Below are 24,346 nucleotides of genomic sequence, written 5' to 3'. Positions count from 1 at the left end.
CGGGCAAGTATTGTTTCTTACTAACGAAACAAGACGTTCCTCTTTGTGAAAGATGTGAAGGCGAGCTCACAGTAAACCATATTTTACTGTCATGTTCAGGCCTCGGAAAACTAAAAGAAACACTTTATTAACTTTTATAATGAGTGTATTCCTTTACACCCTGCGTTGCTTTTAGGTGAAAGTGCCATTGTAACTCGTCTTGTGTTTTTAGCTTTTTATAAAAAGCAGGTGTTCTTCAGAAACTGTAAATTTTGATCCACTGCTTCGCTTTATATATAATACACTTCAGCCTTGTTCTCATCCTCGAGAAGAAGACTGAGGTCTTTATCTGATTGCTTGGGAACCTCAATTTAATTGCCCAGCCAAGGACCGCTGATCAGGTTTCCCGGCCTCCTTAAAAGCTTTTACTTGTAGATAGTTCTAAAATTTCTTTCCTCTCTTATTCCTCTCTTATTAAGAGGCCAGGGAGTGGCGTCGAGTTGAGGTGGTGCAGCGCCGGTTTCCAAGGCTTGTATGCGCGCTTTGAGTTTCTGAGAATCATAACAATGGTTGATGCTTTCAACTTAGTATTCCTCGAAGTACACGGGCTCGCGTTGGCCATGTACGGCGTATTTCGACATGATATGTATTGTATTATGGCTAGAAAGCGCTGCAGTTGGTTTCTACCCCAGGCATTCAATAAAATGATAAGTTTTTGACACTGAACTAGCAAGAATGATTTTACCTCGGGACAGTGCTGAGGGAAGCACTGGCGTTTTTTCGGCAGAACCGACGTGCGCTCACCGTCTGTTGACACACGTGTCGCACAGTGCGAAAAGTGGGGACAGCGTCGATCGTGTCCCGATCTCATCTGCCTCGCGTAGCCGCTCTTTTTAGCCGTCAGATCAGGCACCACCAGGCTGACTTCTCCCCTTCTTAAACTGGTCGATTTGGTGAAAAGTTTGGATTCCTGAAATTATATTTCTTCCAGCCCTGGGTCTTCTGTTTGGTTACTAAAAATTGTAGCAAAATATTCAGTAGAAATTCATAAAATTACGGCTTTTAGATCTGTGGTCGTCAAAAATTGTGAGGTAATGGCGTTTCTGATGGTCCTGGCACGTCGCGAATCCTGCGGGTTTCCGACGACGGAGCAACACAATGGTATTATCACTACCAAAGCGAAAGCGAAGAGGCCATAAACGAGGGAAAAAAACTTAAAGGTTTGTTTTGTGATCTACCACCTTTTCTGATTGGCATCACTCACCCCTTCGTAAATTTGTAACGAATGGAAATAGAATGATTCTGTTTGTCGCGAACGTTTCCAGAGACATTGAGGAGTGCAATAAATCTCTCGACTTTTTTTTTTGCTACAGGAGCAGTAGTATGGTAGTCATTTTTGATAAGAAAGGTACTGCGAATCTGAAAAAAAGATGTAATACCGCCATCATAGAGAATAGGGCGTTGGCAACGTGCTGGCATAAAAAATTTCCGCATTTTCTACTTAATTATTCAAGACCCGGGGTGACTTGACGAGGGTGTTAATTATAATTATCCAAGAACTTTACCAGGTATAGCTGAAAATAAAACGCATTGCTGAAATTAGCAGAGCAATTTCATATTTGCACCAAATTTGGTTACATATCTCAAGCAACAATATAGAAAACACTTTTCATTGCCTCATCCCCTGTCAATCTCGCTACGTGCCTCTGTTGGTAGCCCGCCTGCGGTTGCTTCTTTCCAAACAGCCTTCGCGATCATGTACTACTTCATGAAGAAGCTTATGACACATGCAGGATGCAATGAAAGTACGCTGTTCGAAGCATGCCAACGCGACCGCGCAAGATTGTCACAACTTACCAGACTTTTCTACTACAATCAAATAATTATGTCGTTCATGTTAAGAAATATTTTGAAGTATGTATTAAATGCCCTAAAACGCGTCATTACACGTTCGTATAACTTCTGCACACGTTAAAACATGCTGTGCTATCAACAAAATAACGCACTCCTCGGTGGAGAGTGACCCTGCCGGCGCCCGTGCACACCAGCTCAGGGTGATTAAAACGTTCGCAGCTACATACATGCTTTTTCTTATCCTTGCGCAATTTTAAGCGTACCATGCGGTTGTTCAGGTGAATGAGCGCGGCAATTTCCGTGCTATGAAGTACGTTGACTGGCAGCGCCGGTCTACACCCAGACTTCGCGCTTTTACTACCGCGGCCCATTTCCTAATGCGGCATTTATTTCCGAGAAACCTATTAAAGCTAATCTAATTTTTCGTTTCATGATACTACGCGGATCCAACAGCGATGCAGCGGCCAGTACATGCTGCTTCTGCAGTGCGCAGCCACGATATGCAGCCGCCGGTAGCTGCAGCAGCTGCGGTAGGCACGGCCAGACGAAACCTGTTTTGCCTACCACGCGAAAGTCGCTACTGACATCAGCGCCACCGCATCTCCGTGACGTCGCGGGGTGAAGGAGGTCTATACCTTGAGCTTGGTGCATGCATGATAGCCTTAGCTGCTTATGCACCATTAAACCCTACACAACAAACACAACACATGTTTGATGGGTCCAACCAAAGTTTGTTTGGTTTATTGATGTTTAACGTCCCAAGGCGACTCAGCTAATGAGAGACACCGTAGTGGAAGGCTCCGGAAATTTCGACCACTTGGGGTTCTCTAACGTGCACTGACATCGCACAGCACACGGGCCTCTAGAATTTCGCCTTCATCGAAATTCGGCCGCCATGGCCTGGATCGAACCCGTGTCTTTGGAGTCAGCAGCCGAGCGCCGTAACCACTGAGCCACCGTGACGGGGCCCAACCAAAGTAGCTTCAACTGTTTTAGTCTTTATAATACATGGGTTGCGTACATACGCATTATGTGAGGTATTTAAAGCACAGTCATGACTGATTACTCATCTTGCTGGGCGCGTTGGTAAATCACGCTTACAACCACACAGCACAAAGAGAAACACGGACAAGTAAGGAAACACCACAAAGCGCTTTTATACCCACGTCCACACCCTCCGAAAGACATCTCGCAGTCTCAGAGTCTGGGCCAAGCCTAGACACCTATTGCCTACGATTCTGCTGCTGTTCTCCGTGGCTCCACGGCGAACTTAAGTTCGTAGCTGAGCACCTCGTGCACAAATGACGGTAGATGGACATCACAGTGTGGACAGCGTTACCAAGGACCGGTACCTTCGGTGGAAGCATCCGGCGAAGCGAAGGCAGAACTTGAAGCCACAGGAACTCCATCGTCCTGTCCATTTCCCGGGAAAGTTCCCGCCAACGGACCGCAGCCCCAGTAGGGCTCCCATTCGAGGATGCCCATATAGCCGCAGGTCCGCAGATTCTGTTACTATGGCTAATTGGCGGTGCCGGGCCACCGAACGGCGCCAGAAGATCAGGAGGTAGGTTCCTGTGGCGGATTCGGAAGCCGAGTGATCTCGCCTTGCAGGAGGTCACTGCTACCATTGACACCACGCGACATTGATGGCTGATAGGAAAAGAGCCCTGCGACAAAATGAGCTTGCATGATGACACGTATTGCTACTATTCGCGAAATGTGCTGCTGCTCTATTGTTTCGCTTTTTCACAACAGGTTTTTATAAGACCTAAAGCATAAACGACGAGCTTATAACGGCGTTCTTCGCGAAAGGAATATGATCGAGCCATGTATTAACGCACAGTACTTCTCAGCAGGGGTTGCTGTGATCATGCCAAAGCTCACTCGCTGCCACTCTGCGTCGTATCGGCGCGTTCCGTCGCTGCTGCCACCGCGGGTGTGTGGTGTCGTTCTTCTGATAAGCGCTGCGCTCACTGCACTCAGAGCCGTCGTGCGCACGACACGGTGACGACGGACCCCGAGCAAGTTTTGAGCTTTGCTGCCAAACAGTATGAAACTGGTTATCTAAAACAACGAAATGAAATGGCGTATAATTCATGCGTGCCACTCAACTCGCCCTCATAAACGTTTCGAAAAGCATTCTGTATACATACAGCTGCATTTTCATCTGCAGATCGCTCCAATGCCACTAAGCCTTTTTGAAGGAGAAGATTTGGTCTGCGTGCTGATAGCGAAAAAGGTCTTGTGATTGAACAACCTTGCCTGGATATTTTGCATGTGTTAAGTACACTCCCGGTCTTATTGCTAGAGGTTACATTTTAATGAGCTGCAAATATGAAAGTTGGTGACATAGAGCAGAGGAGAGCAGAATGGAGGGTACCGAAAATGTCGTCCGTCCCGCCGTTCGTCTTCTTGGCTTAACCTTTACTGCGTGAATTTTGCACAGGGCTGCCTCGTAACACAGTTCGTCTTTTCGCTGGTTAATATTTGTTTCCGGGGTCTAGCGGTCGTTGTTGGTCCCGAAACGGCGAAAAATCTTTGAATGCAACAGCATCAGGCAGCAGCAGTAGCGGCAGCTATCATCAACAGCACAAAGCACTAGTAGCAAGCTGCAGCAGCAAGCAGGACCTGCAAATACCAGCACCAAAGAACAGGAGCGTTCTTTTCCTGGTTGTCTTTCACTCTGCCAGCCGATGTTTAGCATTTATTCAAGCATTACAGTTCAGCGCCAACAACATTACTGTCCATTTGCTTTTATTATGTAATGACACTCGCAAATAATATCGCAGGTCATATTTCTATTGAACGTTTAGAAGGTTGTAGCAAACTATCATCTTTTTAATTTCAAAAGTGCGTTATTTCCCAGTGATATTTGGTAACAGATCTTGCCAATTTTCAGGTACGTTCAAGAGATACTGGAACACCTTTGCACCCTATTGCTATTTGGGGCGCCCAAATGTGCCGATTTTATTATATCTGCCCATGTCTGAGCAGTCACGAAGCTTTACCTGCCCATCGTGCATTTGATGTTCAACATTCTGAAAATCTCTTCACTGCCATCTGCAATGACTAGGAACCAATGATGAGCAATACTCAGCATGTGCTATGACTATACTTATGGCTCCCCTTCCGCAATCGACTCAAATCTAATTAAATTTTATTTTTCTTTGTACAAGGTACAAATATCGAGTAGCCGCACAAAGCTGCTGCTACCAACAGTTGGACAAGGCGACTTCCCCAACTCATAACACCAGCATAGGGGCACTTTGAAAATTCTTAATCATAAAGCAAAAACAAATGAATAGCATGATACAGAAAATAGAACTGACAGGCTCACGCTAACAGAAAAAAAAAGCAGTACAGTGATTGCCAGCTGTTGACTCACTTTATTCACAAGGTTACAGTATTAAGATCACAAGAACACCTTTTTCAAAAAGTTTTGGGCAGCCTGATAATAGCAGATTCAAGAGCATAAAATAATTTTTGCGCAGGACTATAAGATTATAAGTTAATGATTAAAGGCCATAGTGGTTGTGCGTGGTTAGTATGTACCACACATCTGGATGACGTGTACTGTATGTGAGAATGGCTTTCTTTAATGTGAAGATATTGGGGTAGAAATGATTGTTGTTTTTTACAGCTGCGCAGCTCGATACAGTAAGCCGGTGTTGGAATCAGGTTACGTTAGCCATTGTCCTCATTATCTTTTTTTGTAATTACAGCAATTTGTTTAGGTTTGTTTTGGTTGTTGCCAAATGGACGCAGGTCAGTCGAGGAAGGGTTAGCTAGTTGTGCAGCAGTAGCGTGGTCTTCCGAGGTAATGCATGCCCACATTTTTTTATCATGCTGATAGTTCTGCAAACTTTCTTGCAGGTTTCGTTAACATGTTGACTTCAAGTTAGGTAGCTAGAGAAGTGAACGCCGGAAACCTTCACGCTCTCTAGTACTTCAATCGGGCTCTCCCAGAGAGCAACTTTAGGCGAGGAAACGCATTTCTTTTTGTGCAGAATAAGACGACCTTAGGTAGGTTTTTCTGTGGTTACGAATAATTATTTTTTTCTTCTATGGTGCGAACAGGCGTAAAGATTTATCTGACACTTTTTATATGTGCCGGGTTGTTTTCCCGGTGATTAAAAAACTGGCGTCGTCGGCATAAGAGATCAAAGAAACCTGTGGATTCGAAAACAAATAGTGTAATTCATTGATATACAAGCAAAGTATGACTGGCCCTTGTATATTTCCCTGAGGAACTCCTGTTTTTATGCATTTAACTTCTGAAACGAATTTACCAATTGATACAAACTGCTTAAGTTGACTTAGATAAGAAGCCAGTAACTCATGCGACGCCGCGTATAACCGTATGATCTCAGTTTAACAAGGAGGTTTTCCGTGAGGTTTACAGACGATGGCTACTAATTCACCCGTGGTAGGAAACAGATGCAGACGGACATCCAGGTCGACTGCCCTCGAATACAATATGTTCTGAAACTGCGCAAGACGCATTTTAATCTGAAAACATGGCCGCTTTTTAGGGAGCAACTCAGGGAGGTTTTTTTTTTACCTCCACGCATTTCACGTCAGCTTTCTCAGTAACTTCCGAGCAGTTTTCTGATCCAAGTGCTAAATTTAAAAGAAGGCTGGCGTTTTGCTTCAGCGCGAAACAATTTGAAGATTTTATTGGCGCGGCGTCATTCGGCAATACCAATTGGCAAATTGCACTTTTGACGTCCCGACCTGCATGCCTTTCGATATGCGCCCTGCTTTTGCTGAAGGTAAACATTATAAAATTACTTTTGGTTATTTCAGACAAAAAATGGTCGAAGCTGTCATGTGCAGCACTGTCCAACCAATCAACTCGCACAACGATAGGTTTTTTGAGACTATCCGCAGCGTCATGCTAAGTTGTACCGTTATGTCATAGTTCGCTCGAAACCTAATTTAGGTCTCAGTTTCCTGGTTTTTCCTGTTTTAAAAGTGTTTCCCGCCTTATTTTGAAAAACTTTTCATCGGTCACAAGACAGGGAGGACTAAGAATTATGATGGAGTAGTGAAATAAAAAATTTTAAATCCGGCGGATTTACCCTTCAAAGCTCATGCGTGTCTCGTCTGGTCTTTCAGAGTTGAATTTCACAAAGTTCCTCGGCTCAGAAAGCAACGTTCGCATATGGCACGAATAAGAAATCATAATTGTACTTTCGGTATCAGTGAGGCAGCGAGCGGCGATGTTAAACCGCGAACACTTGTCACTGCCCATAACCTAGCATAGCGAGCGCAGGCAACAGCGGAACCGGTTTAGTGCTGCGAGATCTTGGCCATGGTTGCCGTGCGCCGAAACTTGCGGGAATAAATGCTCCTATTCGTTTCACCTTAGACGACGAAGTATGTAAATGGGTTTTTGTCGTACAAACCATAAAAACGTGCTCATTCTAAAAAGCGGTGACTTGTTTAAATCTTTTTTTTTTTTCAGAGCAGGCATTCTTGTCAATAGCAACCTTTGCACAGGTGCTGGAAATTCAGTATTCTATTCATCTTACCTGGCGGTGCTTATATTCGTCCACAAAAGGAATTATTTTTTTTCTGTTTTGTATTTGCTGTGAAGGCGCAAGGCTGTTAGCAGCCAAAAAGCTGATATCAAGAACATTATAATTTTCCAGAAGAGAAATAGCAACCCACCACGCGGACCCCTTAGTGTGGGTATTGACAAAAGCTGATAGTCAATGAAAGACTTCCCAAATGTAGAATCTAAAACTCCCTCACTAGTGTTAATATCGAGGCAGGCATCGCCTTAGATTTGTTCTCGTGGCCATTAAGTCCCCCGCCAGAAAACCACTGTGAATAACTAAGTGGCATCTGCCGGCCGTCCGAATTACTTTCATCCATCAGCGACTAGAACATGCCATGATCTGCTCATCCTTAAATCGTTCCAGCCCCATTGTTTTGACATAAATCATCCCTTTCAAACCGGTAGTAGCCTTGGGAACAGCCAAACACGCGGCTAAGTAGCTTTCAGGCAGTAGCTTCTATCGAAGACTGCATAAATAATGAAACATCAATAACAGCATTAGTAGAGGTGCAACCACAAGGAGCGTCGTAATCAAAAAGTGTTGTTATGTAAACTACCTCATGGTGTTAATGGAAAAACGCCTGTTGTAATGTACGAAAAATAGCATTTTATTCACTTCCTCGGAGAAGGCCTTCACCTTGCTGGCCAATTGTTTTCGCACTATACACATCTACAGCAGTCGCCAGGAACAGGCCGCAACGTGGTTCCGTTCGGGCAGTTTGCGCAGAAGACGAGCCCTCAGTCATCCTCTATAATGCGAAAGAAAATGGCACGGCTTTAGAGAACTACATAATGCCGTGGTTGATCGGCAGTTGGCGGAGAACAGACACATCAAAAAAGAAACGCCGTCATCGACAGGTTTTTTTCTTCTGACGGAAAGAGCAAGTTTTCCTGGTTCATCTCTTGAGCTAACAGTGACATAATTATGCATGCTCTTTCTTTCCGTATGCGGCGAAAAATCACAAACAGCTCACTTTTAGCCAGCAGCAAAAAACAACGTGAAGTCTACATAGGACACCACAGGAAACGGAAATAAAAGTCTAGGGAAGGATTGGTTGGTGTGACATTCGAAGAGCGTCGAAATGGCTTCATTTGCTTTGTCATTAAATACGGGGTTTGAAAGAATGGCAAAACCACCTTCCTTATCAGCTGGCAGAAGACAAATGGAATGATCTAATAAGTAACTGGCAATCTTTCCCATAGAAATTTCTTTGACTGGGCCTCGCTGCATCATTACAGGATGTCCATACCATCAGCAATGCGCCGGTTCACCTTATCGTCGTGAGCTAGCCGGAATACCTAACGAAGGCAGGTTAACAACTCCTGAGATTTCTTTGTCTCCACGGCGAACTTTGGTGCGAGCGATAAGACCTTCCGCACTTTATCGGGGAAGGGATCCTTTTTGTGCTAGTGGTCTGGTAGGCAGACGCGAGCGCATATGTCCCAGCTGCTGCTGCTGCTGGCACGAGAACTAAGTTGTCTGGTCTGCAGATATTGCAGAAGTTCGCGTCCTGCTCTATCCGGAAGGGCTGCTTCTTGTAGCTGTACTTGCAAATCTTGCACATCCTTTTTCCATGTCCCGCGGAAGGAATAAAGCCGCCGAATAAGAGCTTCAGCCCTGCGGAACTAGATTTGAACGTATGCGGAAAGACAGTGATCTTTTCCTGCACGCTGCGATACAGTGTGAACAAGACTAGAGAGAAAACACACATAAGGGCCCGTTGAAATAGAAATAAACTTGATGAGAGTAGCTGATTGGGCAAGATGTTTGTTCATTATGAAGACTGCAGCGCTTGGAAACACGAACAACATTAAAGAGACACCAGATGCGCTTTCAACTATGCCTAATTAGCGCATGTGCATGTTTTTATGTAGAGCCCGTGCATCAGAAAATCCGCAAGTCTACCACACTGCAATTTACTTGCGCCACACATTCTAACGTTTGTTCGCGCCATAAAGGAAAAACAACAACTTTGATATCAATACAGAAGGCAGGCTCACACATTTACTTTCTAGTATTTTTATCTTTCTTGCCTCCGTTATCTCTCTTCATAGCTGTTTCCTGTTTCTGTTAATGACTGACGTCCGTTAAATTCCGGAGTACGTACACCTCAGCAGCCCCTCCGGATAGAGCAAGACGCCAACTTATGCAGTACCTTCGCCTCGCAAACCAGACCACCAAGTTCTTGTGTCAGCAGCAGCTGAGAAATATGCGCTCGCGTCTACTTACTAGACCGCCACCACAAGAAGGACTCCTTCACGTGCCCAATCAAATCGTCTTGCCCGATAAATTGCGAAATTAAGGTCTTATCGCTCGCACCAAAGTTCGCCGTGGAGACAAAGAATTCACCGCAGGAGTTGTTAACCTGCCTTCGTCAGGTATCCCGGCTGACTGACGATGATAGGGTAAACGTCCTGTACTGACATAAGCAGGCCCAGTCGAAGATTTCAATTGGAAAGATTGACAATTACTTAGTGGAACATTCCATCTGTATTCTGCCAGCTGATAAGGAAGGTGGTTTTGCCGTTCTTTCAAAGTCCATGTTTAATGACAAAGTAAATAAAGCCATTTCCATGCACTTCAGATGTAACGCCAACCAATCCCTCTCTAGACTCAGAACGCGAGCAAAAAAGCTGTGCACAAGGCTAAATCTAGATGGGGTGGTTAAAGGTATTGAAAATAGCCAGCGAAAGCATCTTGAGTTTATATTCAGTGCGAAAACGCACAAACAGGGCGTCTGGTTAAAGGTAAGCATTTCAGAAAAAAGACACTTGGCACAAGTCAATCGTCCTGTTTTTACAAGACAAACTCAACCTACTAACAATCAAGGATCCGTATATAAAGAACTCGGAAGAAGTTGTTTTATGGTTTATGGGAGTTTAACGTCCCAATGCGACTCATGCTATGAGGTAGTCCGTAGTGAAAGTCCCAGGAAATTTCGACCACCTGGGGTTCTATAGCATGACCTGACATCGCATAGTACACGGACTTCTAGAATTTCGCCTTCATCGAAATTTGACCGCCGCGGCCGGGATCGAACCCGCGCATTTCGGGTCAGCAGCCGTGTGCCATACCCACTGAGCCACCGCGGCGGATGGAAGAAGCAGTAAGCTCCCTAAAGAGAGAACCTGACAAGGGCTTTCTGGCCTTCTCAATCGGCATTAAATGCCTCTTTTTGGTGCTAGTGAATAGTATCGGTCTTTGGTTTGGTTTGGTTTATGGGGTTTAACGTCCCAAAGCGACTAAGGCTATGAGAGACGCCGTAGTGGAGGGCTCCGGAAATTTCGACCACCTGGGGTTCTTTAACGTGCACTGACATCGCACTGTACAAGAGGCTCTAGAATTTCTCCTCCAAAGAAATTCTACCCGGCCGCGGCGGTTGAATTTCTTTGGAGGAGAAATTCTAGAGGCCCGTGTACTGTGCGATGTCAGTGCACGTTAAAGAACCCCAGGTGGTCGAAATTTCCGGAGCCCTCCACTACGGCGTCTCTCATAGCCTTAGTCGCTTTGGGACGTTAAACCCCATAAACCAAACCAAACCAAAGACCTATACTATTCACTAGCACCAAAAAGAGGCATTGTGACCACCTGATTCAACAAGGCGCTGGAAAAGTCCTGTTTGCACCTGATGGAAGGTAATTTCAAGAAAGAAGAAAAATGGCTACAGGAAGCGGGTTATCCCTAATATATCCTAGTGTCGGTAGCCGAAGGGATGATTGAACACAAGCGTAAAGGCGTGGCAGATAACTTTAAAAAAGGAGCAGTAATACCGTATATGCACTGGGTATCACATAATTTGAAGAAAATAGGCAAGCGAGCAGTTATTCAAGTTGCGTTTTCAGCCCCTAATAAGCTTGCAAAGCGTCGTGAATAGGGGTGTGCGAATATCCGAAATTTTCGAATATAATTCGAATATTGTATTTTTAGTACTCGTGTTCAATTCGAAGTACAAGTTGAGTTGAGTTGGGTTTAATGGCGCATAAGCAACTAAGGCTATCATGCGCCAAGCTCAGGGTGTGGAAAATTTTTTTAAATAGCTGTTATACTAAAGTCTAAATGAACGGCGGTGTAAAGGGCCTAAAAAGTTAATTCGTGCGACGTAGTAAAAATATGACAAAATTTTAAAAGAGACTTATGGTAAAAGCTTTAAAAAGGGTTGGCAACCTCAGCAGCCATCCTTGGCTGTGCAAGGATCTCGAGTTCCCCAACCGATAGAATAGTGACCACAGCCGTCTTCTCACGACGAGAGGGTGGCTGAGGTGTGGTTCAAAACAAAATTCGCAAGTTGTAAAAAACTGACCATTATTCAGAGTTTCGAGAGTACGTTGGCTTCTTTTAAAAAGTTAAAAACGCTTGACTTATCAATAAGAGCTTCTTCACCTAAAATCAATGACGGATGAAAAGGGATGTGTTGGTTGTAAAACGGGGTAAAAAACTTGTGTCTGAGTGTTTCAAGTTCTATGCATGAGATTAAAATATGAGTTACTGTGAGTTCATCTCCGCATTTTTCACAGGTAGGTTTGTCTTGTTTCGTTAGTAGGAAGTTGTGCGTAAGGTGCGTGTGTCCAATACGTAAACGACATAAAATAACTTCAATAAAGCGTTCCTGATGTGTGCATGATTTCCATTCTCCTAATATTGGTTTTATTAAGTGCAGCTTGTTTTTTATCTGACTGTTCCATGTGCTCTGCCATTTGTTTCTCAGTCTGCTCTGAACTATCTTCATGCAATCATTATGTGGCATGCTTATTTTTTGTATTTCCTTGTTGTGGGCTTCAGCAGCGCATGCGTCCGCTCTCTCGTTACCATCGATTCCAACATGGCTTGGAACCCAACATAATTTTATGTTATGCCCTTGTGTTACGATCCTTGTTATGTTATGTAAGACCTTACCTATTGATGGCATGACTGCATTTCTGGAGTGTAGTGCTTTCAGTATACTGAGGGAGTCTGTGTATATAATACTGTTTTCGATGTTCTTGCTTATTATTTTCTCCGTAGCAAGAAACACAGCATAACACTCGGCTGTAAAAACTGATGCACACTGAGGAAGTCTTACTATTTTTTCCCAGTTCCCTTCCACTACTGCACTTCCAACATAACCTGTAGTTTTCGATCCGTCTGTGTAGAACTCCGTGTAGCTATCGTATTTTTCCTGTAGTGTAAGGAACTCTTGTATGATGTGTTCTGTTGGAGTTTGTCTCTTGTTGAACTGTGTAAGACATATCACAGACCGACGGAAAACTGTACCAAGGGGCGAATGCGTCACAACTTTCTGCAACATTTGCTAGTGTTTCTGATAAGTCAAGTTCTTGGCAGATCTCCTCAAACCGCATTAGCAAAGGCCTGGTTGCTTGGGGCTTATTTGTAAATATTATTCGAGAAGGGCATGTTGTGACGATTGAATAACACACGTGTTTTGTTCGCGACCTAATTCTAAGAATGTATGAACATGTAAGTGCTTTTCTTCTATCTTCAAGTGATGGCTCATTTGCTTCAGCATGAAGGCTCATTACCGGAGACGTTCTGTATGCCCCACAAGAAAGGCGGATGCCTAGATTGTGAACTGGATCTAATCTTTTTAGATATGAAGGCCTTGCCGAGCCGTACACTACTCCCATAATCTAGACATGAGCGCACTAGAGAACGGTAGATGTGAAGGAGGCATGCTCTGTCAGATCCCCATCGTTTCCTTGAGAGTACTTTAAGAATATTCATTGCACGGGAGGCCTTTACTTTCAAGTTGTTTATGTGTGGCAGAAATGTAAGTTTTTTATCAAATGTTATTCCTAAAAATTTATGTTCTTGTTTTACCGGTAGTGTGGCTCCATTTAGGTGTAAGTTCGGATCGATCTGCAAGCCTCTTTTAAGCGAGAAAGCAACAGCCACTGTTTTCTGTGGAGAGAACTTGAACCCATTTTTGTCTGCCCAGATTGCTAGCTTGTTTAATGTGAGTTGTACCTGCCTCTCACATGTTGAGAGGCTGGAGGACGTGCAAGCAATCTGAAGGTCGTCGACATATACGGAATACATAATGGATTTGGGAATTATTTTCGCTATCGAATTCATTTTCACGACAAAAAGAGTAGTACTTAGGATACAGCCCTGCGGTACCCCATTCTCCTGGACAAAGCTCTTCGAAAGGGTTGCACCCAGGCGCACCTGAAAAGATCGGTCCGACAGGAAATCCTTCAGGCAGTTCAACATCCTACCCCGGATTCCAAGATCTGCCAAGTCGCGTAGAATCCCGTATCTCCATGTGGTATCGTACGCTTTCTCCATGTCGAAGAAGACCGCCAGACAGTGTTGTTGGTGTATGAACGCCTCTCGGACTGTGTTTTCTAAGCGGACGAGATGGTCAGTTGTCGAACATCCTTTTTTAAATCCGCACTGGTGTATGTCGAGGAGTTCACGTGATTCCAGAATGAACATTAGCCTAACGTTGAGCACACTTTCAAATGATTTTGCTATACAACTTGTAAGAGATATGGGCCTGTAACTATTAGGGGAGGTGGTCGGCTTTCCAGGTTTTAAGAACGGTACGATAACTGCTTTTTTCCAAGCCTCCGGCATCTTTCCGGTCACCCATATTGTGTTGAAAAATTGCAAAAGTGCCCCTACAGCAGCTTCGGACAGGTGGGCACGCATTTCATAGTGTACATGATCTGGGCCAGGTGCTGTCTGTTTACCAGAGGACAGTACGTTTCGGATCTCCTGAATTGTAAATATTGTATTATATGTTTCGTTTGTACTGCCAGTCGTTGGAAGTTTCTGCTTTTCAGTTGTGTTTTTGTGTTTTAAGAATGACTGTGTGTAGTGTGAAGAGCTTGAAACGACAGAGAAATGTTGTCCTAGTTTGTCAGCCTGTTCATCTATACTTGTTTGTGTTCCAGGGGCTGTTAGAAATGGTACTGTAAAGGGAGAGAATTTTCCGTCTAATTTATGCACCTGTTCCCACATCTTTTTTGATGTAATTGTACTATTGATAGATGATACATAGTTTTTCCAGGAGGTCTTCTCGGCATCACGCCGGATGCGGCGCGCATTGGCTTTCGCCTTTTTAAAATTTACAAGATGCTGATGCGTTGGGTATCTCCGAAAAGTCCCCCAGGCCTTGTTTTGTTTCTTTTTTGCCTCCTTACATTCTTGTGTGTACCAGAATTTATGTTTATGTTGTACGACTCCTGAGGATTGGGGAATACATTGGTGCGCAGCAGTAATAATACAGGTTGTGAACCTTTCATTAAGCTCATCGACACTAAGCTCACCCGAAAAGATCTCCTCGAGAGTGACCATGTCTTTAAATTGCGCCCAATCTGCTAAGTGTAACTTCCAGCGACGTGGTTTGCTCGGGATAACTTTTGGTGATGATGATAAACTAATTATTGCAGGCAGGTGGTCGCTTCTGTAAGGGCTATCGAGGACGTCCCATTTAAAATCAGTAAAAACAGATGGAGAGGTAAAAGATAAATCTAGGCAGCTCATTTTTCCTGAACTCGGAGAGCAGTATGTTGGTTTCCCTGTGTTGAGCAGGCAGACGTTATTGCACAAAATAAAATCTTCTAAAATATGCCCTCGGTTGTCAGTTTGATCGCTCCCCCAAAAAGAGGAATGTGCATTAAAATCTCCTACTACCAGATATGGCTCTGGTAACTGTTTAAAAAGTGCCTTTAAATCATGAAGTGTTACACTGAGGTGCGGTGGAAGATATATAGAGCATATTGTTATTGTTTTATAAGCAAGAACGGTGACTGCAACTGCTTCATATTTTGTTTTAACCTTGATTTCACGCGTTGCAACTCCACTCTGCACAACAATAGCAACACCTCCTGAGAGCCTATTAGCCTGCTCTCGGTCGCACCGAAATAATTTATACTTCTTTAGGATATTCTGCTGTTTCGGACCTAAGTTTGTCTCCTGTAGGCATAAAGCCACAGGGGAAAGTGTGTTTAGAAGTTTTTTTATGTCCGAATAATTATTTAATACTCCGCGGCAATTCCAGTGTATAAGGAAAGCCATGTTGGACAATTTTGGGGAGTGTAGTTAAGAAGTTACGATACTGGTTTTGGGGGTGCCATTACTGGGCTCTTATCTTTTCTTTTTCTTTCAAGAGAGCTGCGCCGCCGCTGCAGCGGAGGCGAGCTCTCCGTTGTGTCCATCGCCTCGCTAGAGGCTCTGGAGGCCCGCGGAGATCCCGCGGGTGTGCGGTTTACAGGCCTCTCCCGACTGGGGGAAGCCTTGCGGGCAGCCGACTGAGGGGCCGGCAGGCCCTTTTTGAGAGCTGGCAGGGCAGCCTTGGCTGCGCCTGCCGGGGACGGGGAAGGCCCTGCCTCAGGCTTTGCCTGGGCATCGGCCGGAGACCGGTGTGGTGTGCCGCCCCTGCGCACCACATCAGCAAAATTTGTTCCTGCAGTGAAAGAGAATGTGTTGATGTTGTGTGACAGTCGATTACGAGCTTCTTTGAATGAAATGTTTTCTTTTGTTTTCAGAGTAATTATTTCTTTTTCAGTTTTCCATCTTGGGCAGGATCTTGAGTAGGCGGGATAATCTCCCTCACAGTTTGTGCAGCACAGGGCTGCGGCTTCACAGTTCTCAGAGACATGCTCGTGTGAGGCGCATTTTACGCAGGTTTGTCGACCACGGCAACTCAGCGACCCATGGCCATATCGCTGACAGTTGAAACACCTTCTGGGGTTTGCGATGTAATGTCGGACTTTGATCTTCAAGTAGCCTACTTCGATGTATTCGGGCAGGGTGCTGGAGTTGAAAGTGAGGACGAGATGTTTGGTTGGTAATTCTTTGTTGTCTTTTCTGATTTTGATGCGAAGTACATTTGTGACGTTTTGGTCTTTGAGACCCTCAAGCATTTCGTCTTCAGTCAGGTCGAGAAAGTCAAACTCTGATATCACACCACGAACGGTGTTCAAGGATCGTTGTGCAGTTGTTGTGACAGGAATGTCCCCTATTGAAACTATGCTGGACAGTTTGGAGTGCTGGATGCAGTCTTTAATTTCCAGAAGCAGGTCACCGCTAGGCATTTTTGACAACTTGTAGCCCGTGCCCAAGGCATCGGTCAGACATTTGGAAACTATGAAGGGGGACAATTTTCTGGCAGTTTTTTCAGCTTCACTGTGGATGACGTGGTATTTTGGAAACGTTTGTTTTGTTTTTTGAAAGTACTGGGCTGTAAGTTCTTCGGTCCGCACTCTTTTTGGAGTGCGATCATTGTTTGATGTAAGGGATGCCATAAAAAATTATGTTCTTCGGCCATGGTGCCAGCCACCCACCATGGAGCCCAACAAGGGGACGGGACAGGAACTTGAAAACCAAGCCCTGCCCACGCCAGCTGTACACCACTGCTATAGCCAAATATGGGCAACTCAGGGTATACTTACACCACACAAGGCTAACCCTAGCCGCCTATGAAAAGTGAAAACACCGAGAAGAGAGGAGGAAACAGGAGAGTTGTAAGAAAGAGACAGGAAAGTTAAAGATAGAGGGGAGGACAGGAAAAGGCGACTGCCGATTTTCCCCGGTCGGGTCAGGCCGGAGGTGCCGTCTACAGGAAGCTGGGGCCAAAGTGGTGTGTTGCCTCCGCCGAGGGGCCTTAAGGGTCCAAACGCTCGGCATCGGCTCAACCACCAGGATCCCCTTTTCCCCGGATACGGCGATGCCACGCACGGCTAAGCGCGGATGCTCGGGTCCGCGGTGACGCATGCTCACCATCATCCCCCTGCGGGGATGTCCCTGCGGATGCTCGGGTTAACCCCGTGGTGTCGCCTCTCACCAACATCTGCATGCTGCAGACGCCTCCCTGCGGGGATCGAAGAACAAGTATTCATGTTTCGAATATTCGATCCGGTGCGAATATTCGAATTTCACCGAATATTCTATTGCGACATCGACGTTCATTTCGGTCCGGGAGTCTTGTCGACATAGGCATAGCAATATGGCGGCGCCCAGAGCAGTGCGTAACGTTGGGCCACGCTATAGCTTATTGTGCTCGTGAGCTTCTTCGTGGCTATACCTGCGAAGCTGGTATAGTCAAAGCAATGCACGAAGTACCTCGCAATACCTGCTACTTCAGTGCCAAGTGAGAGGGCATTTTCTGTGGCTGGAGAAGTCGTATCAGCTAGAAGGAAACGACTTCTGCCTGACCATGTGGAGCAGCCGGTTTTCCTTCAAGACAACCTTTAATGTTCATCCCAGCAGCGCGCTTTCGTGCTTATGGTAAGCTAGCCTTAATAAATGCTGTGTACTAACTATTTTCTGTGATATTTCCACTCTTCTAAAAACAATGTTCAAGACTTGGGTACTTTTTGTGCAGCCACACACACCTTTTCTGTTTCTTTACACATTGATAGTTGAAGTGTGAAGTTCATGGATGCTCAAATAAATGTTTTGTAGTGGTTAAATGCGTCTGACCTTGATTATTCGATATTCGATCCGATATTCGGAACTAAGTATTCGTATTCGATTCGTATTCGAAAAATTTGATATTCGCACACCTCTCGTGAATTAAGAAAAAAAATGGCAGTCGGCATGGAGAAACTAAATAAACTACAAGCTGCAAGAATTGAAATCATGTTTTCACCAGGAGCGTTTCGCTGAAGTTATTTTTTGTCGTCTCCGTCTAGCCCACACACACCTCGCATACAACTTTCTATTGACAAAGGAAGACGAATTTGTTTGTGGAAATTGTGATTAGCTAAGAGTTAATCATATTTTATTATCATGCACAAAAGTAGAAAAACTAGGGAACATGTATTTTATTGAGTGATATAATAAACACTTTCCTTTACACCCAATGTGTGTTCAACTTTTGTGTGTTCAACTTGTGTGTTCAACTTTTTAAGGGAAACAGGTTTCCTGGAAAAAGTATAAATTTTTTTACCCACCGCTTCGCTTCATTTTTTGATACACCTGAGCCACCTTCTCATTCCTGGGAAGAAGCCTGAGGTTTTGTTTTACTGGTTGGGAGGCTCAACATTTCAAGCCAAGGAGCCAAGCATGGCTGCTGAGGTTACTCGACCTTCTTGAAAGCTTTGAATATTAGCAATACATAAAATTTCTTTCTTCCTTCATCACTAGGTAATGGGAAACAATGTTTTAGGCCCTGATTCCACCCATAATTATTTGTATAAAATTCTACAGAAAATAATTTCCCTATACCCTGAGATTGGCGCAGGATGGCCTAGTGACCATGTGCCATAAAACACAACACAATATAAGCTTGCAAAACTATGTAAGATTACAAACTGTTCCCTGTGAAGAAGGAAATCAAAGCTTTATTACACGTGGTACCTTTTGAAATTCGCGAGCTTTGTCGTGGTTAGTCCTTTTGGCTAAATTCGTTTCAAATTCGTTTCATGCTAGTTCACACATCCTGCACTTCGCATTGCACATTCACTTTGACATCTTGTAAAGTAGAAAGAAGTGCAAGGTGACACTTTGGCGGGTATGGATCTTGTTCAACAGTTGACGAAGCGATTCCGGTATTCAGTATTGATTTGCCAACAGTGACACATTATGCACAACAGGTACCGTTCCTTCTTCTTCGGTACTGGCGATGGCGAAATGGCAGCGAGTTTTATTGGCTGGTAGTGGGTTCTCGCTCACTTATAGCGATAGTTCCCATAGTGCCCTTTTCAGGCCTTATTTGCTGTCCCACTCACCTGGAACGCATCGACAGCAGTCTCATGGAGTGAGACTGTGCACTGTACCATTGGGGCAGCCAGCACAACGAACAACGGCGCACGGATCTAGAAGTCAAAGGTAAAAATTTCGGGGACAATGAAACGTCGCCTTAAAGGTATGACGCAATAACATTAATGCGTTCCCTTTACGGCCTGGGGTCTCCTTTGCATATTACTTCGCAGACACCGACACTTTTCTTTATTTTATCTTTCTTTTTTTATTTTGTATTTTACTTTTAACTAATTTTTTCGTATTCACTACAAGACACACAAGGCTTCACTTCCACCAAGCCCATCGAACGGGCCTCGGGGGCCTACTATCAGCACGTCTGATTCGCGGCCAGAAGGTGCCGGTTTCGATTCCTATATCACCCCAATTTTCTTCGAAGCACAAATAATTTACGCTATTACAAATGATTATAACGTTTGATTCATGTTGCGACATTATAATCACAAGTTGTCTGACGTTTTAGTCAAATTCAATTCAGTGTGACGTAAGAAATTTATTTGAGACAATACTGGGATTGCCACCGGCCATGCGCTTAACGCTTTCCAGTTAAAATGAATTGCCCTTTGAGCCCTTTCGCTTGCCGTTTGCTCTGTTGTCAGTTAGCTCTCTGTCTTTCCTTTTTGTCAAGAGCCTGATTATTTCGAATGGGCGCTGGTTCTTGGCAAGCTACTTACGGCAGAATCGATAGTTCGCCTACTGCCTTTTCCCAAATTCTGGGCTTAAAATGCATTTCTGCTCACCTCGAACGCATCGGCAGCAGTCTTCCGCTGTAGGACTGTAGATTGTAGCAGTGGGGCAGGCAGCACAACGAACAGCGGCGCACGGATCTGGAAGCCACAAGTGGGATAGGCTAAAGGATTTGCTGTTTTGCAGTGCTGGGAGCGACCGATGGCTCACAGCTGAGAGCGTCTGCTTTTTTTTTTAAGTGGACACAATGTTCCCAATCACTTTTTCCCCAAGGATAAAAATCTATGGCCACGTGAGGAAATTCTGAAAAAGTTGTGCGATATGTAACTGCGTATGCAGCAGGTTTGAGTAAGGGGCTTATACGACTTATTTTTCTCACATTTGTCGCTTATGTGATGATGTGATTTAAAATATAAATGGTTAAAACAGCAGCGCTCGTACAAATCAATGAAAGTAATCGATAAGCGGAAATCTTGAATCATGCTCGTTATGGAAAAGTCAGGGGTGGCGTACTGATTCTAATGAATTGTCAACACGATCGCTGTAAAAGTTTCCAAGAAAAGTAGTCGAATTTCATTGCTTCACGATCACCCTGGAGGAATTCATAGTGGTGGTAACTGCGTGCGTTCTGAGGTTGTGAGGACACTCCTTTATTCAGGTAGAAGCACACACAACTTTTCACAAATACGTTCACTTGGGATTTCGCACGTTCTGTAAAATCACGCATTGATGCGCCTATTTTGGAAAACAGGCGTTAGAGTAGCCGCTAGTCAGTCATCTTATCACATTTAAGTTGTGATCCAGTCGCTAAACTTAACTGCATATAAATGGTTTGAAATGAGTAAAGCTATTTGCTGCACCAAAGTTACGAAGAAAAAGAACAAAACTTTCTGCTTTATGTAGTTTACTTTTAAAGGAAAAAAGAAAAGAATTAAATGAAATGCACTCTACTTTCTCTGCGCGCACGTTTCAATTAATTTTAAATAGAAGGGCTCACGGTGCAACTGAAACGGCATATGTCGGCCCCGTTTCCGCTCTAACAAGTGCAACCGGTCGCTTTGCTTCGCACATACAATCGTGCTTGAATAAAAAGCTCCCAGCTACAACGCTTACCGTTCCGAGGAGAACCGTTGTCGGAGCAGTTGCTTTCTGATCCACCGGCCTCGCTCGGACCGGGCGGCGGCCTGGCCAAGGACCAGGACACAAGAGCCACTAGGGCTAGGGATGTAATAAGGCGGGGCATGACTGTTCGCCGATCCTACTCGAGCCGCACAGTGCTCTACCACAGCCCGCAAAGCACGCAACTGCCCATTGCTGCGTGCCGCGCCTAGTCTGACTTTTCTGACCAGCGAGAACAGTGACGTGGCAAAGCCGCGCAAGCGGGCTTTATATGTAATACATTTCCTGGCATTGGGATAAAGCACGCAGTAGCAGCTGCTGCTGCTACTGCGTACGATGCGCAGCGGATGCTATCGTGTCGTAGCAGGTAGCCAGCAGGCGCTTAGGTCGACAGCGTGCGCATCAAGAACAGCGAGGACGAATTCACCGCTTTCGTTTGTTTTGTTAGGTACAGTTACTTTAGTTTGCTGCGAAACAGATGACGTACACGTCTCCTATCGTGTCCGCATGATTTGTCGCAGTGCATCGACTTCTGTTCTGCCTTTTTTATTATTGTAATCTGGCTACGGGCACTAGCGCTTTCTGTTGGGCGCAACGCCAAGTCAGACCAGCTGGAGTCCATATTTATTGAATGGCGTTGGCCTTCATTTGCTCTTGCCACGAATGCACAACAAAAAGCACCCGGCGAACAAAGCGAAAATGAAAAAGAGGGCACTGACTTGCATCTAAATTTTAAAGCTTGCGACACAGCATACAGCCTGCGGCTTTTTGTCAGCTAACACAAATTTGAGACAATTCTTTATAATCGTAATTAGAAGATGCAAAATAATATTCTAACGTTATTTACAAATGCACTGAATGCGACGTTTTGAAGATGGCGTAATGCTACTATAAAACCAGGCGATATTTAGCAATTAAAGCTCCTTTAAAGAACACTTTTAACATAAACGCAGAAATAGAAATTATAAAAAGAAAAAATCATGCCTCGAGACAGGTTCGGGTGTGCACTTTGACGAAACAACTGTCCTGAAAAAAAAAAACGCGGCCTTTTTCGATGCCGAAGAATGGCACGGTTTAGCCTTCTAATTACAAAAAAGAAACGATGCAATGAATTAAAAAAAATTTCATTCGCGCACTGATCAGAGCGGCGCCACAGGCTGTTGCATTTTTCGTAAATTCGGTAAGCGCCCAATTGCCAAAGTCAACTACCGAATGGCTATGTTTACATGCCTTCAAATATCACGCGAATTTTCTTGGCTTGTCTTTGATTCATGGGCCGGTTTGGCTGATCCAGTATCGTTTCAGTGAAGACGAGATGGTAGACATCAGACCGCTTAAAGCCATCTAAGGCCCGGGGGAATAATTCTAGTGCTCATCTCGTGTACTGGGGCCACTCCGTATATTTACTCATTATTTCTAGTACATTGTCAAAGTTCATGTGAGTTAATATCGCTATGCAGTCTTAATGAAGCGGTGAAATTAAAAGATATTTTGTTTCATTTCTAAGCCAGATTTTTGCACGCGACCACATACAACTCCTCGAAAGAAGTTCGTTTCCCTTTTTTATTGTATTTCTGTTCCTTCCTGTTTTTCTTATTCGGCTGGTAGGCACTCAGCAGCAGCGGAAAGGAGCTGGGAGTACAGTTCAGAACCGGAATTTCGCTCGCAATTTGCTTTCAGGCAAGAGCTTGATAGGAGCGATATTGGACTGGGGTCAAAAACGACTACCTCGCCCGCACCACTGTTGTATCGTGGGTAGCGTGATAGGACAGGCTGAAATAGAAGTTTACTTATCCACGCCTAATTAGATTTCAGTGTCCTAAAAAGTATGACTAAAGAGTTTTGAAAGAGCTGCGCTGGGCGGCAGAACCTAAGGACAGAGCTTGAGAGCAGTGTCATATGACCACAAGTGCTGGCACTCCGCCCCGTGATTTGACAGGTTTCTTTCGTACATTATAACAACGCGCTCTATGACTATACAGCGCGCCTGTATTTTGTTGATCTCGGACTGTACATGGGGCCTCTAGAGAAGAGAAGGGTCCATACGGGCCTGCTGTAATGCATGAAACAACACGCACGCCATAATGAAACGTTCCATAAGAGCCACTCATCTGTATGAAATCATGGATATGACATGTAAATATGTATACAAATCTTTTTCCCATAACATTTCCTTCTCTCAATATATTTCACTATTTATTCCACACTATTTTCATGTAGTGGGCTGGCATCATTTAGTGTCCCTATGTTTCCGTATGCTTTGTCAATACATTTCGTTGTCGATTATTTTTGTTCAGTATGGCTTCCGTATAATCTAGATGGAAAACATAAGCAATCATGTAACTCGCTAAAAGAAACATTTAAGTAGGGTACGCATGCGCGCACTTAGCGACAGCTTATTAGGCACATCCACTTTACACTGTTATAATACGTCGCTGGGAGAGAGAGAGAGAGAGAGAGAGAGATGGAAGGAAAGGCAAGGAGGTTAACTGGGTGACGCCCAGTATGCTACCCTACGTGTGGGATGGGGAACGGAGGAGGGATAGAAAGGGGAGAAAGGAAAGGGAGATCACCTTTTCAGGTGTCCGTAGGCCATTACTGACAGGGTACACAAGGCACACGCTGAAATCTTATAACCTTGAACTCAGTCCTGATTCCTTCAGGAACTTAGAAACGCCTTCATAGCTGTCCTCTGGCAAGACGGTTTAGTCCTGGAAGAAAGAAGTAATGCGATTGGTCTGGTTTTGTCTTCTACTATTTTCTTATCTAATCAGTTATATTTATGGTCCGTAGACCTTTTGCGTTGATAACAGCCGAGCTAAAGATTCGAGAAATTGTGAAACTGCATTGATATAAGTCGTGCTTTCTTCAGCATGCTGTTTCTATAATGTTTAAAAGAAATTTTTCAAACACTTAATGGAGTAAAATATTTTGTTTTTAAGTAGAGTTCGAGGTTTCCAATCTTTGAAGCTGCTTTTGCAGCTTTCAGAATCCCGTACACATAGCTGCATGCGAGCGGTACACGAGAAGATTTAAACCATTGTCACAGACATAGCAGATCTTTTCATTGACTTGGAATCTTATTTCAGAGCTATGCCCGTTCACCAAAAAAAAAGCAACCATTTACAATAAATCCAAGCATTTAGCTAGCCATGTACATACAGAGAACAAAATTTAGATCACTGCGGCGACCAGCATTGGAGCAGTGCGAAAGCGAAACGTCCACATACTATATCGACGTCTGTGACTTTTGGTTTGCTTTATGGGGTTTAACGTCCCAAAGCGACTCAGGCTATGAGAGACGCCGTAGTGAAGGGCTCCGGAAATTTCGACCGCCTGGGGTTCTTTAACGTGCACGGACATCGCATAGTACACGGGTCTCTGGAATTTCGCCTTCATCGAAATTTGGCCTCCGCAGCCGGGATCGAACCCGCGTT

At 44.5% G+C, this 24,346-nt stretch overlaps 1 pseudogene; it reads right to left on the bottom strand.

The window, feature by feature from the left end:
• Positions 1 to 8,056: 8,056 nt before the first annotated feature.
• On the bottom strand, positions 8,057 to 21,121 carry LOC149338840 (uncharacterized; annotated as a pseudogene).
• Positions 21,122 to 24,346: the final 3,225 nt, after the last annotated feature.

This window comes from Amblyomma mixtum, chromosome 6 (genome assembly GCF_055824585.1).
Source record: "Amblyomma mixtum isolate Tamu chromosome 6, ASM5582458v1, whole genome shotgun sequence".
Classification (NCBI taxonomy): domain Eukaryota; kingdom Metazoa; phylum Arthropoda; class Arachnida; order Ixodida; family Ixodidae; genus Amblyomma; species Amblyomma mixtum.
The sequence above is the reverse complement of the archived record's forward strand: the minus strand, read 5'-3'. Positions and strand labels throughout refer to the sequence as shown.